General features: G+C 40.1%; 1 protein-coding gene across 4 annotated transcripts in view; it reads right to left on the minus strand.

Annotated features, from left to right (window-relative positions):
- The window catches only part of ZNF366 (zinc finger protein 366), an 85956-nt gene extending 81022 nt beyond the window's left edge, over positions 1 to 4934 (minus strand). For all 4 annotated transcript variants that reach the window (XR_006698741.2, XR_006698740.2, XM_005557123.5 and 1 more), the window contains exon 1: positions 4809 to 4934. The gene's annotated coding sequence lies outside the window, so the exon portion shown is untranslated. The remainder of the gene's footprint in view (positions 1 to 4808) is intronic.
- Positions 4935 to 6024: the final 1090 nt, after the last annotated feature.

Here is a 6024-nt window from a genome sequence, read left to right on the forward strand (position 1 = left end):
TATGTTACTGTCGGAGGGAGATCTGTGTCCATTACTGCTTTACTTCATTATCCATATAATCATACAAGAAAAAAATGAGTGATTTAGGTAAAAACCAAATCAGGAAACTTAGAACAACTTTTTCTATAAGGTTTATATTTTCCTTATAACTGAAGCATACAATATGACGTGTGAATGCTGGTTTTTCAAACACTATTATCAATCTTTTTGCCTTTCTATATCACCATTAAATTAAGGACAAGGATCTAACTTGTAAAATAGGCTCATCTCAGCACACATTGTAAAAAACTAAGAAACAAAACTTCATGAAATAGAATCTACTAATATTTTTTAAAGGGAATAGAAAAAGCTTAGTATTTGTGTTTTTCTTGATTAACAAATACATGCTCACTCTAAGATGCAAATAATATAGGAATGGATAAATCAAAAAGTGCTATTCAACAGGGCGCAGTAGCTCATGTCTGTAATCCAGCATTTTGGGAGGCCGAGGCGGGTGGATCACTTGAGATCAGGAGTTCAAGACTAACCTGACCAACATGGTGAATCCCCGTTTCTACTAAAATACAAAAAATCAGCCAGGCGCGGTGGCAGGCAGCGGTAATTCCAGCTACTTGGGAGGCTGAGACAGGAGAATCGCTTGAACCTGGGAGGCAGAGGTTGCAGTGAGCTGAGATTGTGCCACTGTACTCCAGCCTGGGTGACAGAGCCTGACTCTGTCTCAAAAAAAAAGTGCTATTTATATTGATTTATAATGTTTACAGATCTAAGTAATTGATCTTGTGATTTACATATGGTTCTAGAACATTGATCATTATCATCAGATTGCTCAACCGGCTAGGACATTCCTTATTTCATAATACTAATAGCTTCTAAAATAACATTTGATATACTCAGAACTACCTTCTAGAGAGAACATCCAGTGCTGAATAGGAATTCCATTTGAAAGCATGGCTCTTCAAACGAGCATTTACAGTTAATGCCACCCTGAAGAAGACGGAGCAAGACATTGACCATCTGTTTTAGAGAATCACAGCATGTCAGCAAGAGTCTCATAGATCATCCCATGAAGTGGGTAGGGCAGGGGGAGACTGTAAACAAGCCCCCAGGTGACTTCTAATACACACACACACACACACACACACACACACCCCTCGAAAAGTACTTATTTATCCCATTTTGTCATTTCACAGATGAGAAAATTGAGGTCCAAGCAAGTAAAGAAACCTGTCGAGTCATACATCTAGGAAATGCAGAGATTGGATGAGAACAGCAGCATTCTGACTCCCAATCTGGTCTTTTTCTACTCCACCAAGCCACATGAGAGGGCACCTTTTACACGTTAGTGCAGAACAACTCAGCTTTGATTTGTCCCTAAGGTTAAGTGTCCAAATACGTATCTGTTGTATCACAAGCTCTCAGTCTAACAAAAGGACCTGAATGGCTTTGGTTATTGGTGGTAGTTTTTTTGTTGTTTTTGCTGTTGTGTGTTTTGCTTTTGGAAAGTGGAGAGAAATTTAACTAAGACCTAAGAAAAAGTATCATTGTTACTTGACAAACTAATGGTCATACAGGTCTTAAAGTTTAGAGTGAAAGAAAAATAGCAGTTGGATCAATCAGGCACCACACACACACGTGTGCGTGCGCACACACACACGCGCACACCCACGCACACCCATGGTGATACAGTGTTCTACTTCTCTGTGTGAAGGCGAGTGGCTCACTATTAGAATGTTTGAGGAGAGAGAACCCCAAGTGTGCTCAGCCCTGGGCAGGAGGAGAATGTGTCACTTTAAGTCCTTTTCTCTTTAGCTGAGTCATGGTACAACCACGATGGTCTCCAAAAAAAGTGTCTCTAGCCCTCCACAACCAGGGAAAAGGTCACCAATAACACAGAGCTCAAGCAGTTGGGGAAGTGGGTGAAAGGGAGAATAAAATGTCTACAATATAACTGAAGTCTCTTTGCACGTTCATCTACGTTGAAAACTTTTATCCCAAGACAAACTTGCCCCTGCATTGAGCTGTGTTGAATATAGCTGCATTCAATGAAGTTAAATCTGCCATTTCTGCCACTAGTGAAGATGAATGTCAATACACTAAACTCTACACTCTTTTATTTTATAAGAATTTAGAGTTCAGAATATCTTCACTCAATGTGTGCCCAACTCTAAAGCTGTGAGGAATAATATCTGCTCTGTCAGATCCTTGATATAGTATCAAGCAAGAATAATGACACAGATTATAGGAGACTCATTCTATTCTCTGTATTAACAAAATACAGTACTCTTAAGTGTTTTATATGACTCTTAAAAAGTATATAACTGACGCTGATTGACTCCTACTACTTGCCAAACATTATGTTAAGTGTTTTATGTCAATAGTTGTATTTAATCCTCACAACTCCATTATGTTGACGCAATTTTACATTTGGGGGCACTGAGACTTAGAACAGTTAAATACCTGCCCTGAGGGCCATAATCAGTAGGCAGTGAAGCTGAAATTCAAACCAAAATTAGTATAGCAACAGAGCCTGTGCTCTACTCACTCTAATTTGACTCACATCCCAGCACACAGATCTACAGGACACACATCCTAACATAACTTAAAATGTGCATAAGAAATTGTAATTTAGTTATGTGTACACTTTTGGCAGAAATTAACGAATAAAATATTGTGTGTCTCAAATTCTGGATCACTTCAAACTGGAATTCCCCCAATGATATCACAAAAGAGCCCTCTGATGACCCCCAAAGAATCACACACTGGAAGTTTCCACAGATGCCAACTCACTCCTTGGAGTTGAGTGAGTAAAGATAGATTGAGTGGTAGTGACTTAGACTAAACTAGTTGATGGCTTTTATTTTTCGGGTAGCCAAAATTCTTTTCCCCCGGTATCCAAGAAATATTTTCACAGCAATGACTTAACAACTTAAATGGAAATATTGAATACACTTTTTTCTTTAAAAGAAAACTGCATATCCTCAGCTTCTTAATCTCAAGCCACAGTGAATACTAATGCTAGCATTGGGGCTGTTTTCTGAGCCACTGGCCTACCCATCTTGTGCTTTCCTTGTCTTTAATTTAATTGCCTTCCTTGTCTTTAACAAATGACTCTGCTGTCATTTGTTTCCTATTGTGTTGCATCTGATGCTTTTACTCAATAAACAAAACTAGAATGTGTTCTGTGATGTTGTTTTTGTTGAGCACAAAATTCAATACATTATCAAGAGAAATGAAACTGAAAGGAGCAAGTCAAGATCGCAGACCTGCATTTTCTTCTGGGGCCACAGTTGCTGATAAATGATGCAAAAATGCCCTCGACAATCTATTCCAGCTACCTTTTGATCTGAAGATCTATGAAAATGAAGTAGTTAGGGGAGGTGGTAGGGTAGCTGTAAAAAATTTTCAATTGTTATTAGAATAATTTTGCATCCGCAAGCTGGCAAACACTATTCACGTCTCTTTATATTGCTCATTTTATGGTGCTCCTAAACAAAGTCTCTTAAAAAAAGGAGAAGAAAAAAGAGGTCTGACTAATGGAACAAAAGCTACATCACAGTCTAGTTCTATCATGTTTTCTCATCCTTAGTAAGATGATGGTTCAATTTTGAATAAAGATTAATTACTAGAATGTGGTTAAAGCATAGTCTAGCCAAATTAATTTTAAAAATGAGAGTCCAGCTATTTTTATCTTATTCTTCACATCCCAGATGATTTTAATCAGTAAATTTCATAGCAGTGAATATTTTTTAAAAGTATGCATGGCCATTGGCTTTTATCCATTCGACATCTCTCTGAATTAAAGTATCAATATTGGGAAACATAACGAGTCTCGCAGAGTGACCTTGCTGACCTATTTTTGACAACATGATTTCGGCTCCCTCATGGCTTGTGATGATGGGTTCCTGGTAACATTATCCTTTATGACAAATTTAATCGAAGCAAGTTAGACTTTTAAAAACAAGTTGTGTATATAAGCTTAACTAGCTTGCTATGCCCTCTTTGGTGCTTGGAAAACCAGGCACTGGGTGAATGTTTTTCAATTGCGTCTATAACTTAGTTTTTCCCACCTACTGACATAAACAATCCATCTTAATCCTCCCATTCTAGCTGCATATCGTTTTCCAAAACTAAAGCTATATGCCCCAAAACCTTTGCCTTCTGTCATGTGGCCGATGACATCTTCCACTGACAGAATAATAAATTTACACTCAACGCGCATGGGGAACCTGAACACATAAGCTCCCCACATGCAGAACTATTTCCAAGTGACATTCCCTTCTCTCTTTCCCTCCTACTTCAGTGATGCAGAATACCCATCATACAACAATTAACAGTCCTCCTTTAGGGGGATGCTGAATGGAAAGAAAAGAACAGGAGAAGGGCACCTCAATCCAGGCAACGTGTTAACAAAAACCCCAGAGCAAACCCACAGTCCTTGACAGATACCCTGATAAGATTCCCAGGACACAGTACTGAGGAAAAGCAAATTCTCCAGTGGGACACATCTCACATGCCAGTGGCTCCTGGTTCACCCAGCCACATGATCTGTGCCAAAATTCAGATTTAATGCAGTGTCCTCCTTAGTCCCAATGTAATTCTATTTCTAGTTCTGCAAGCCTTAGCTCTGCAAGGCATCAGTATTCTCTTACCAAAAAAAAAAGTATTAGCTTAAATTCTGGGCCATCTGTCACTCATATCCTTTGGTTAAGGACTATACCCAGTAAGGTATTTTCTGTTGAAGATGCCCACAGCAGTATCCACCCAGGAACCTTGAAATGGAAGCAGAAATGATTGCATGGGTAACTTACCAGCTCCTGAGGTCTGAATGGCTGCAGCAGCCCCACTCCTTTACCTGATCCCTGCTCTCTCTGTCTCTCTCCCTCTCTCTCTCCCTCTTTCTCTTGTGTACAGATTGCAGGGAACTTAAAGAACTCGCAGGGACAGTGTTTCGAATGACTTAAGAAAGAGAACAGGAACAATACTTCGTTCTCTTTTTCTCAGATGAGTACCTTCGGGAAGAAGGAAGGAAGGGAGGGGAGAGGGAGGAAGTCAACAACCCTTTGCTTTCCTGAAAAAAAATAAGGAAACAGAAGATAGACATCTCATTTTCTCTTAAACAAAATATTGGAAGGGGTAAAAAAAAAAAAAAAAAATCTTTGAAAAAAGGAATTCCTCAAATATGCTGTCTGCCCTGGGAGTTTTAAAGAGATGAAACGCCTTAGTGGCCTGGCCTGTCCAAACAAACGGTGTTCCAGACAGGCAGGCTCTCCTGAGCCCGCAGCCTCTGCTATCTGGTTTGCAGAACTGACACAGCCGAAAGGGAACAAATCATGTCATGTCGACTTAGAGCAAGGGAGAGCTTGGCCTGTTGTGCTAACCGAGGTAAACCTGCAGCCTGTAAGACAGTGTCGGGGCTGGTCAGCCAGGACTCCTGGCTTTTCCTAGGCCCTTTGAAACTCCAGCATTGCTGCAATTCCTCACTGACTCTAGATCCTCAGAGTTTTTCCAGGATCAAATAGCAGATTTATGCCCACCGAACTTTACGCAGTGGACTCAATCCAGCTTCCATCACTGATGGACGAAAAAGGAAAAGAAGCAACTAACCGCAACTGCTGCCGGACATGGTTATCTCAGATCTGTTGTTTATATTATTCTATCCTCTACATTCCTAAGGCTTCTTGGATTTAATCACCTCTGGAAAACTGGAAGGAGCTTTCTAATTTGTTTTCAAAATACTGCGAGGCAGCATAGGGCTTAGATAAATCAGCCACGGTGTTTGAAAAAAGATGGGGGAGGCAGGAGCAGAGAAAATGGAGGGCGCACCCTTTATCAAGGTAGAAGACTTGGGGCTTCAGCAGGCAGGCATGAGCTCTGCTTAGGTTTAGTTGCATTTAGGAATAAGCTTGGTTTTAACTTCTCTGATTTGTGTTATGTCTCTTGTGTCCCTCATTCATCTGGTTAGGACCATTTTCACTGTGAACAGGAACCAGCAGCTATGTAGACCTTTGTGGCAGCAAAAGAAAA

Source organism: Macaca fascicularis, chromosome 6 (genome assembly GCF_037993035.2).
Source record: "Macaca fascicularis isolate 582-1 chromosome 6, T2T-MFA8v1.1".
NCBI classification, from domain to species: domain Eukaryota; kingdom Metazoa; phylum Chordata; class Mammalia; order Primates; family Cercopithecidae; genus Macaca; species Macaca fascicularis.